This window comes from Balaenoptera ricei, chromosome 16 (genome assembly GCF_028023285.1).
Source record: "Balaenoptera ricei isolate mBalRic1 chromosome 16, mBalRic1.hap2, whole genome shotgun sequence".
Lineage (NCBI taxonomy): Eukaryota > Metazoa > Chordata > Mammalia > Artiodactyla > Balaenopteridae > Balaenoptera > Balaenoptera ricei.
Genome location: NC_082654.1, coordinates 28,537,936 through 28,550,067, shown reverse-complemented (window position 1 = coordinate 28,550,067; position 12,132 = coordinate 28,537,936). Strand labels below are relative to the sequence as shown.

At 37.6% G+C, this 12,132-nt stretch overlaps 1 long non-coding RNA gene across 1 annotated transcript; it reads right to left on the bottom strand.

Annotated features, from left to right (window-relative positions):
• Window positions 1-6,377: 6,377 nt before the first annotated feature.
• LOC132350199 (uncharacterized) lies at window positions 6,378-11,658 on the bottom strand. Its single transcript, XR_009497868.1, has 3 exons — window positions 11,588-11,658; window positions 7,393-7,503; window positions 6,378-6,461 (listed from the first exon to the last, which is right to left on the bottom strand). It is a non-coding gene; the product is annotated as an uncharacterized LOC132350199 (long non-coding RNA).
• Window positions 11,659-12,132: the final 474 nt, after the last annotated feature.

Sequence of the window (12,132 nt, the reverse complement as noted above, 5' to 3'; positions counted from 1 at the left end):
CCTGCTACCAACACCAAACTAGGATGGCATTTGGTATCTAAAAAAAGGGGGAAGGGTAGGCCAAATTTACTTATGCTCACAGATGAAATATCTGAAATGACATGTTAGCAAATTAATCCAGCAATGCAGTAAAATAGTAATACATCTTGAGCAAGAAACGTTCATCCCAGGAACCCATGAATGATTTTGAATTAGGAACTACGTTAATATAATTCACTACATTAACATATTGAAGGAAGAAGCTCCATCAGCTCAACAGATACCACCAAGATAACTGAATAAGATCAAAACCCATCACAGATTTTTTAAAACTCAGCAGAAATATTAAGAAAATTTCTCAGTCTCATGAAGGATACTAATCTACAACAAAAATCATATATTTTTTTAAATTTTTATTTATTTATTTATTTATGGCTTTGCTGGGTCTTCGTTTCTGTGCGAGGGCTTTCTCTAGTTGCAGCAAGCGGGGGCCACTCTTTATCGCGGTGCGCGGGCCTTTCACTATCGCGGCCTCTCTTGTTGCGGAGCACAGGCTCCAGACGCGCAGGCTCAGTAGTTGTGGCTCACGGGCCTAGTTGCTCTGCGGCATGTAGGATCTTCCCAGACCAGGGCTCGAACCCGTGTCCCCTGCATTAGCAGGCAGATTCTCACCCACTGCGCCACCAGGGAAGCCCCAGAGTTCAAGGTTTGTTGGAGTCATGTGTTATAGGCTCAACTGTGATCCCTAAAAGATATTTTGAAGTCATAACCCCCAGTACCTCAGAATGTGACCTTATTTGGAAATAAGGTCATTGCCGATGTAGTTCGTTAAGATGAGGTCATACTGGGGTAGAGTGGGCTCTTAATCTAATGGTTGGTGTCCTTATAAGAAGAGGAAAAGAGACACAGACACACAGACACAGGGAGGGCACCATAGGAGGACAGAGGCAGAGATTGGAGTGATGCTTCTACAAGCTATTACTGTATAGATTCCCTAAGTCATCTACTTTAGAAAGCATTTTGCTATCCCATGCTTCTCCTTTCTGTTCTCAACATTCTTCTCCTTTTGAAAAAAGAATACATGGACTATTCAGGAGACACTGAGAAGTTCAGCTTGACAGAGGCACTATTTCCTCTCTGTCATTCTCTCTGTCGTCTAAATTCCCAGGGAAGGAAACCTGACTGGCTCAGCTGGGGTGAGTACCAACTTAGTTATGACCACTGTGGTGGGGGTGGAGGAAGGCTGCCACGTGGTACAAAATCACTGCTGGAGGCCCCTCCGTTGGAAGTAAGACAATCCATGAAATCAGTCACTATGAGCTAGGTAGACAGTCCAACAGTTTTCTACTAAAACTATTATTTATGATAATTCAATAAATATCCTTGTAGATATATCCTGATAAACATTATCTGATTACTCCCTTGTGATAAATTCCTAAAGGTGGAATTATTGGGTCAAGTGTATTAATATGATTAAAGTTTTAAATTCATGCTATCAAATTGCTTTCCAAAGCATTGGATTAATTCACACTCCTACCAGCAGTATATAAATGACCATTTGATAAAACACAATTCCTTTGTCAATACTAGGTCTCATTTTTTTTAACCTTTGACAATGTGATAAATGAAGTTGATGTCTCGTTTTTATCTGTCTTTTCTCTTATAATCAAGAAAGCTCAATATTTTAATCTGCTTTTTGGATATTTTTACTTCTGTGTTTTTGAAGAGTCTAATCATATGAATTAGCCAATTTTAAATAGGGCTATTTTTTTTCATCCTAATGGCTCATCATAGCTCTTTATATATGTAAGAAACTTACTTTTTAAGATCTATGTTGAAAATATTTCTATTTCTATTAGTATTTTTATTTTGCTTACAGAGTGGTTTTTTTTTTTTTTTTTTGGATGCCTGGTTAAGTCTAAAAAGATGCTTTTACCTAAATATGAATTGTCTACAGATCAACTTTAATAATAGATTTTTTAAAAATACTATGGAGAACAATAGGTTAAATATTAACAAATGAATTTTGAATACTTAATGAGTATGAAGTGCCAAGCAAATATGCAATCATAGCAGCCTCTGTTATATTAATAGTGATATAATTCCATCTTCTTTTATTCACTACAATAGTTCAGCCCTTGTCTCTTCTCACCTGGATTTCTGTAACTGGCCCTAAATTGTCTCTGCCTCTAGTCTCATTAAAGCCATCTTTCATCAATGCCCCAAAATAATCCCTCTGATATACACATTTTATATCACACATCCGCTTAACCCCCTTTGATTCATTCCAATTGCCTTCATCATAAAATCCAAAATCTTAGTACAAGGTCCTTCTTCACCTGCGTCCTACCGAATTTCTCTGGCCTTCCTTCTGTCTTCATGTCACATTCAATCCAGCCACAATGGACTAATTACAGTTCTCCAAATGTACCCTCTTGCTTCACAGATCTGTAATACCTTCTGTTATTCCGTCTACATGGAACCCCCTTCCTCTCGGTCACTATTGATTAACTCTTATTCACTGTTTTAAGACTCAACCAAGTCTTTGCATACTCTAGGAAGCCTTCCTGCCTCTCTCCCGTTCCTTTAGGTAGACGGCCTCTATGCTTCCACAGCATTCCATGCCTATGTCTCCCTTAAGCACTTTTGAGCGTTTGCTAGTCTGTTTCTCCCGGAAGACTATAAATGTGGTGACAGCCTCCTCTCTCACCATAATGCAGGGTCTTACCCAAAGCAAACGTGCCACTGTTAAAGTCTTAAACAGGGATTAAACAATATAGCAGAATGTCAGGACATTAATAGCAATCATTTTTAAAGGTGGTATCATTTAGAATATTCAGTACATTGCTTTTCTGCCCTGTGCCTTAATTTCCACCTTTGTAGGTCTAAAAGAATACTATCAAGCAAACATCTTCAGAAGATAAACTAGGATAGAAGAAGATTAAGAAATCTGGTTATAAAATGCTTTGATATATTAGATGCTGGTATAAAATTCCAGGAAACCTAAGAGCATCTTATTTTCAAATATCTATAATATTGAAAGTTATTGAATAATGTAATATAGTTCATTTTTAGAGGAATAATGTAAATGTAGTTCATTTTTACATGGGACCCTTGATTTGAGGACACTAAGAGGAAACTCCCGACCTAGGATTTGGAGAAGATGGGAGGAGATTAAGAAGGTTATATAAACTTCAAAGTTGCTAAAAGACCAAGATCTGTTCTCACAATAAAAAATAAATGATAATTATGTGACATGATAAAAGTGTTAACTAACACTACAATGGCAACCATATTGCAATGTATCAAATCAACACATTGTATACCTTATACTTACACAATGTTGTATGGCAATAATATTTCAATTAAAAAAAGATTATCAATAATTTAAGAACAAACACAAAAGTACTGTGGAACTCATAACTTTTATGTATAATCCTTTGTACCTCAGACATTGAGATAACTTTATTCTCCAGTAACAAAGTGATTAAAACAGCAATACTTAACTCTAAATTGAAATAAATTTAAAAGTTTCCAATTCCTTTGCTAGACTGAAAACAACCCAAATATTCAGCAAAGTGCTGACAATTTATACACCTGACAATTTATACTATCACGCTCTTAAAAGAAGAGAGAGATCTTTAGGCCCTAACATAGGAAGCAGTATAACATATTATTAAATGAGAAAAGCAACTTTCAAAATATAATCTATACAATCTCATTTTTGTGAAAAATGTTAATATACATATTTGTATTCATATAGGTAGAGTTAAAAACCCAAAAGACCATCCAAAATTTAGTTGTTATCCTGGAGTGGGGAGAAGGAGGTGGGTCATCAAGGGGATGTGAGCTCTCTACTTCATATATTTCTGTCATGTTTAAGTTTTCACAATGAGAAGGCATTAACCTTATACAAAACAATGAGGGTATTAAATCTTTCCTTTGTGGGAAAAAATTCTGAGGGCATGGGAAAGTGCATCAAGAAACTTGTTTTAAATTAGCTCTCCCTTTTCACAGAAAGATCACCGAAGTCCGTTCTACCTCCTACAAGTTTTCCATCCCCTCAGAATTCCCTAGTCAAGTAAATGGAGAGAACCCTGTCCTCATCTCAGGGAAGAAGTCAAGACTGAAATTCATGAGTCATCATGCCTTGCTTTCCTAGGACTTGACTCTGGGTCTTAAATAGACTCTGCAGCTCTCTTTCTGAATGACAAAAGAGAGAAGGACCTGCAAAGGGTACAAAGTTTCAGTTATAAGATGAACAAATTCTAATGTACAGCATGTTGACTGTAATTAACAATACTGTATTGGACACTTGAAATTTGCTAAGAGAGTAGATCTCAGGTGTTCTCACCATACACACACACACACACACACACACCCCGTTACCATGTGAGGTGATGAATGTATGAATTAACTTGATTGTGGTAATCATTTCACAATAGAGACATATCAAACCGTCACATTGGACACCTTAAATATATACAATTTTCATTTGTTAATTACACCTCAAAGCTGAGGAGAAACAAAGAGTGAGTAAAGGACCTAAAGTTGTTTGTATGGGGGTCAAAACTGACTGAGCTCATCTCACACTAAGGAATCTCAAATAAAGATCTGGAAGATTCAAAATGGACATAAGGTTAACGGTCAAAATTCAAGTCAAGAGCCCTAAATCTTCTGGCCTGAATAATCCAGTAATGAATTAATCTAATAATTCTTTGTTTTCCAGTTCCCTTTGCCAGTGTAGATCTGGCCAGAGAGGGTTCTGAAGCAAGAGAAATAAAGGGAAGGAAACGAAGACAGACCATTGTCTCTGGGGAGCCCTGAGGAAAGGTGATGCAGATGCTAAAGCAGATGTGACCATGTGGAAATATGTTGCGGGCCCTTTGGGTTCCTGCATTGTGACTCCGGTGACCCTTCCTTCTTAGTAGAACAGAAGGGACAGCAGCTCCGAGATGTGAGAGCAAGAAACTTGGGCACCCTCCTGGCTTCACCGTAGGGAGGTGGCTGCCTATTGAAATTTCATCCCTTCTTCGAAGCTCAAATTCTACCTTCTTCAGAAAACCTTCCCCAAATAAGCCTATATGATTCATAGTCAGTTTGTAGCGACTTAATACCTTACTAAATTACATTCTTGTATTATCACCTTACTAGGTTGTAAATGTCTCTAGGGCAGAAATCCTGTTTTGGTTTTAAAAAACGTCCACAATGTCTAGTGTAGGGTTGAGAATGTAATAGGTGTTCAACAAGTAAGCGTTCAATGGAAAAGTTGAAAGAAAGAAACCATCAGGCTCCCTAAAGTTTCCTAAGCTTCTTTCTAACTTAAAGAATACCGGAGACGGTTGGGTCATATCCCTGCATTCTCAAATTAGAGGGCTGAGGTTCACCCAGTACATGGTATATTTTTCTCTGAAGAAAGCTACCCTGAATGCAAATTAAGCCTCAAAGCCCTACAAAGGACAACCGGGAAAGCACAGTCCCTTCTAAATCCCCTTGGGGACCAGGCTTCCCTCTCGGTGTGTCTGTGTCTGTGGTGAGTGTGCATGGGTGAGGGAGGCTGGGGGGGGGGTGGGAGGGCAGAGGCGGGAGGGAGGAGAGAGACTCCATGCAGTGATTATGTGGAGGGGATTTGCTATGTCCCTTTCTTCCTCCCCCCACCTTCTTTCTTTGTCCTCTTTCTCCGTGTTCCTCTCTTTGTCCCCTTTTCCTCGTCCCCTTCTTCTGCATTTGTCTGGGAGGATCCTGGAGTGTTCTTTTGATCGACTCAATCTTTCTCTGGCACTTGAGTTCTGATTGGCTGAAGGACTTAGAGGGGGGGAAAAAAACTTTAATTAAGTAGATAATCTCTTCTTTGGAAGTTTGGCAGCTCCATTTCACCTCCCCTTAACTCTGTTTGGGATCGCTTACACACCAAGGAAGTTGGGGTTTGAGGAGAATTCCACCCCACTACCACTGAGGAGAATACTTTCCCATCTTACCTCTCTGTCTCCCAAGTTTTTAGAATTTTCTATCCTTGTCACTCCAGAGGATTATGTTGCTTATGAAGCCTTCTGTGTGCATCTTTGTTTTCACCTGTGTCCTCCAACTCAGCCACACCTGGTAAGTAACCTGGACTCTTACCTGGAACTGGGAATAGGTAAATGTATGTAATCTATTGGAGAGAGCTTATTTTCATTTCCAGAACTGTTGGAAGCCTTGGGATCTCTCCTAGGAAAAAAATTGTTCCGTGGAGTAGGGCTCTTCCTAAATTTATGGCTGGTTTTAGTAAATCTTTAGGACCCCAGGTAATAAAGGAATGGATGATCAGATGGGGTGAGGGGTTCTTACTTTTATAAGTTGCTGGACCACAAATATTCTAAGTCTTTTTGGGGGAAATGGACAGTACCCCTTTTTACCAAATCCTGATGTCCGCATTGTGGAGAAGAAGAAGGTGGTTCAAAGCAGGTTCTACCGTCGGCTGAATCTGATCTTTGAGGTGAAGGCTGGAGACAAAATTCAATGGGATCTTATTTTGCGTTTTCTGACTTTAATTTTTTCAGAATATTCTAAGTAACTGCCCATATTGACACTTCCTAGAGACTAAAAATTAGCTCGAGCTACCGAGTTGCTAGTGGGTTAATAAACGTGTTTGAAATAAACTGCTTTAGAAATCTAAACTTCTCTACAAATGTATTTAATTTATTCCATTTACACAAATTTCTAAATTGCTGAGAAAATGTGTGTGAAAGTGCTTTGTAAGCTATAAACCATTGCACAAATGATAGATGATATTGTCATCATTTTCATTTAGCTCTTGGAAACCATATAAGGATCTATATATGGAAATGTTAATAAGCAAGTATGCAATAACATACAGAAGTAAGACCTGGGAGATGCATGTTGCTAAGGTGTTTCGAATTTCTCTCCAATTAAGATATAAACTCAGTTTCTCTATCAGTTCTAATTTTGACCATCTGTGTAACCAAGATATAAATCCAATTGCTACATTAACTATTGAGAAAACAAGAATAGGAATTTCTTTGCTGAAATCAGCTTCCTATGCTAGTTGAGAGTGTATTCTTATCTTTAGTGAGTATAGCCATCTTTATTAGAGAGTCGATCAGAAGTATGCCAAATTAATACAGTTTGCAAGTTAACGCAATAATTTGCAACATCGCCGATTATAAACTGAACCACCGAATAACTGGTCGATTTTTAATTGGCATTTTAATTAAATATTTCATGTTAAAAAAAAAATCTGTCTTCTCTCTCCTTCATGAGAACAAAAAGACAAAAGGGAGAGCAGACTATTTCAGAGCATTTCTACTGACGTTCATGGTATTCTTCAGCTGATTCAGTATCAGCAAAAGAGAAACACGAGATTCCTTTCCCCAGTCACCAGGGCAGTGTGAAGAATTGTTCTATAAAAAATACCTTTACTGTGTGTTCCTTCCCTGCTGGAGGGGGTCATGTTCATTTCATTCCGATACTGACACAGCCACACTGAAAGGTGGCTGGGTTGCTTGTCTGTCCAAATTCAAGTGTCTGGATTCAAAAGGAGACAAGAAAAAAAGAGATGTGAAAGAAAGTTCTAATTTAAAAACAGGGTTTAAGAACCCCTTCTCTCCTTGCCTGACTTTGAGGAGAAAATGTACAAATCTCCTGTATAATGCAATTAGATTTTAATTGCTTTTCCCCTATAAGCCCCAATTTGAATGAAACATTTCTACTTTGCCAAGAGTCTGGTTTGGGTAGCATTTGAAAGTGATTTTTAAACTTCACATTAAATCTTGGTTATTCTTATAATGGAACTATCAGGGTTTTGCATAAGGTCATCCTCCCCTTTGTGCCATGCAGAGAAATTTGACCAACCGCAGCCTTTCAGAGTTTCTCTTAATACTTCATTATCAACCTTTTATGTGAGGACCTCAAAAGCATTTAACAAATATAGAACCACAATTTCTGCTTGGCTGTTCAATTGTAGGCTTTCCTGAAATTACTGTCTAAAAGAGTCCATCAGCAGAAATTCCTGGGCTTTAAAAGGAGAGAATAAAGATGACATTCACCTACAACATGCAGTTTTACTAGGTATCTCAGTGCAAGATAATTGGGTGGGAGTTGGTGGGGGGGAAGCATTCTCCACAGTTTCTTCTTGTTGGGACACTTCTGAGGATAATTTCCTTTAGTAACTTGAGAAAAATCTTTACTTTGAATTTGTTTTTCTTAATCCTAATGGCTCCAACAAACAAACAAAACAAAAAACAACAACAACAAAAAAAACAGAGAGAGAGAATGGGAACGCATGAATGCATGATACAGCCAAGCAGATGGAGACAGTTGTAATGGTGGCCAGAGATAAACCAATTTGACTTTTCACTTCCAATATACTTACTTATCTGGCATGAACAGGCCTAGAACATGTTTTTCCTTAACTCTTACCTTCATTTTACTCCCAATGATGTCTCATAATGATACTGGGTCTTGCTCAGTTCTATCCATTTCTCTCTCTCTCTCTCTCTCTCTGCTCCACTCAATCACCAAATCAGAAAGATGCACTGGGACATAGAGGTTAACGCTGGCTCTGCCCTCATTCTTTAACAGAGATCACTGCCTCTCCTTCTTTCCAAAGGAGTTAAATAGGGTCATTCTCTTTTCTGCAGTAGAGCAAGAATTTATCTGAAATCTCTGGGTTTTAAGGCAGCTTTTGACATACATAATTCCTTGGTTCTCTCCAGGTAGATTTTTAGGGTAACCTTTCTATGGCTCTTGAAATTTCATCTGATAATGACATGCAGAACCCCTGATTAGCAAGCGCTTCAATTACCGTGTGTGTGTGGCGGGGGTGGGGGTTGAGTCCATGTTCTCACCAAGCATCATCTATAGTTTATTATTGTCCGCATATATGTGAAACTATTTTTCATATATATTATGAACAATAAAATACACACTCATTTAAAAATAATTGAATTCATGGTAATTTGTTGTTATATTTTTTGTTGAGTTCTTCCCACTGACAGATAAAAAAAGAACAGGTGAGAATCCACTAAACTTTGTCAGATTAAAAAGGGATTCTCATCCTCACAGAGGTTGGGAATCTGCAAAGTTGGGGAAATAAAAAGTAAGGTGTGTGAAATTGTTTTGAAATTAGGAAAATAATATGCCAATATAAAAGATTCACATACCTAATAGCTTCCCTTCTCAATAAAAAAAAGTTTATAGTCCATAAAAAAAGGCTTGGTATTCGTGGAGTAACTCGGAGGTGGATTAGGTTGGCAGCTGCACTGTAGGAAGTCCTTCTAAGGGCTTGAGACATGATCACTGAAATTTAATTCCCATTTTGTCATTGATTTCTCAATAGTGGAGCCCTGCGTTTTTCCTTTCAGTGTCTCTATATCTCTTGCCATAGATAATAATATTAATATAATAATAATTATTATCATTTACAAAGGCTGTGAGGTCTGGGAGGAGACACTTCATTACAGCTTTTCTTACAAAGCCAGTTTGTACAAACGATGAGGAGGATGCTCCGTGGTGCATCTTCAGTTTTGTGTGCGTAGATGATAATATGACACAAAGAAAGATCTCCTTGCTGTGATATTATATAGAGAAAAATGGGGGTATTTTTAAAAAGGCTAGAAGAAAAGGAGTTTCATTCCAAACCCTCTCTCTTCCATGGAAAGAATTTACTTTTTTTTTTTTTTCTTTTTCCCAGCTGGGACAATTGGTTTAATGCTGCTCTATATTGGGTAATGCTAATTCTCTCTGGGACTATTAATAAAATCCCTTTTTCCTGGGCTCCATTTATTCTTTTCTTTTTTTATCCAACTGATAGGATCAAATTCTCTTAATCTGCTGGCTGATTTTATTATTATTATTATTCTAAATCAGGACATTTGCAAAGGATTTTATTTGCTCACATTTGGGTGAAATGGTTTTTTGGCTAAGAGAGTCCAAAGATTCCACCAGAACTTTGCCATCTACTCATCCTTAAAGACTTGGTTCAGGTAGTCCCTCCTCCAGGAAGTCTTCCCAGGTTAAATTAGCTACCTCTGTTCTCTGCTCCCCTTTTTCACATTTTGTAGTTTAAAAGTAGAAAGTTGCCTGGTTTGCTGAAGTTCTTACTGCTATATAGCTATAGACTCCTGAGAAAGGGTAACTTATGATTAGCTTTGGCTCCGCCCCATATCCTGGGACACAATTTATACTCAGGAATAATAATATTGTGAACCAACATTTAGTGAGCGTTCACTATGTAACTTGGCCAAAGACACACAGCTTGTCAGTAGTGAGACAGGAATTTGACTCTACACCACTTGCTATTCTGAGCCACTAAACTATCCTGTGTCAGACAAGACTCTGGTTTGTTTCCTCTGCCCATGATTTGTAGCTCAGTAGCCAGAATACTGGACCATGCTCCTTCATTCTGTGGCCGGACTTCTTTCTCTGTCTGGCACTCCAATTCTTCTGGGAATTTTTAATGATATTAACAGTTTAGTCTGACAAAGATGCAGAAGTCTGGCATTGAGAAACAAAAGCTTGTACCTGGTTAGTATTTTTATTTTTTAATGTATTTCTTCTGTTAGCTTATTTAAATTGTCTCTTACATTTATTTACCCATAGAATTTATTTTTATTTCACTCCTTTCATCCCACCAAAAACTATCTGCAGTCTCTTTGATTTGGATTAGATGTGTGAAGTACTGGATTTTGCCCTAAACCTCAAATTACTTGTTCTTTTCAACACAGTGGGTTTGTGTTTGTTTGGAGATCAGTTCAAAAACTTCTGTACTATCTGTACTGCCTCTGATGTTAAAAGTTTATGTATAGCATAAGGAAGCTAGCTCTGACTATATTTTCCTAAGACTAAAGACCTATATTTGCAGCATCTGTTAGGATTTCCAGGAGTTCAAGAATTATTGTGGGTGTCCTTCATTTCATCATTTTTCATTTCATTTCATTTCATAACAGCTTTTAAATAAACACTTGGAATCTTTAGAGCTCTTTCGTCTTTTGATTATTAAAGTAACTAGCCAATGGTAAAAACAAATTTCCCAATATCCCTAATTCAAGCACATGATGGGGAGATGTGTAGAATAAATGTATAGTGTTGATCTTCAAAAATAAAAACCCCAGCCAAAACTAAAATCAATAAAAATAAATAAAATTTAAAAAAAAATAAAAATAAAAATAAAAACCCCAAACAGAAAAAAAACCTCTTTCCTATTTCCATCTGAAAGGCAGAGGAGAATTCATAGGGCTTAGAGAGAGAGGTCAGTACAATTTTTCTTAGGATAAACCCTCATTTTTCAGAAAGCAGATTTTTCTTCCTAGGTAAAAGATCATGCTGGGTTAACAGTTCGGGGAACTCTGAGCTTGGTTCACATAAATAACATTTCCCACTGCCTCCCATTTGAAATATACCTACACTCAGAGGGCCTCTTGAAAGAAACTACCATCCACTTTGGACAGACTCTCTAGCCTCATTATAAGCCAAACTTTTATGGTTTGTTTTTCTCAATCTTTATTGTCGGCTCTTGTTATTGATCATATCATTTCACTGTATGCTTCTAAGGTCAGAGTTTTCTCCAGGCCAAGAGAAATCAGAACATAGGGGTATCATTTAAACTTACCATTATCTGACCAGTTCAAACTCACTCTTCTTAATAGGATGTTTTCCCAAATTCAGCCTCCTGCAGTACCAGCACAGTACGAGGCTATGTGCCAGTAGTCTCAATAAGACCCTGTAAGTGAGCCAATAGTTCAATCTTTCTATGCAACTCCATAGATGAAATTCTTATGTTTACTAGGTCAAGCTTAAACCATCCTGCATGAGGAAAAATTCCCCTTCATTCAAAACTGTAATTCTCTTTTGCTACCATAAATCACAGTCCTTTTGCTTTACTCAGGCTCTCCATATCAGACTTTGAAGGTTCCTTTCCATACTACCCAAGATAATAAATAGTGATAGTGAACCATTTTATCGTGTCTGGCATTTCTTCATGTTAATCCAAGGCATCTGGTAGAGCCTAGACTGCATAGATGATTGGTTCTGTTTGGATTATTCACTCTGTTGTTTAATTTTATATTGTGAACATTTTCATTTTCTTACAAAGATAGCGAGAACAGCATATATAATGAACCCCCATAGCTCAGTTTCAACAGTTATCAACTGCAA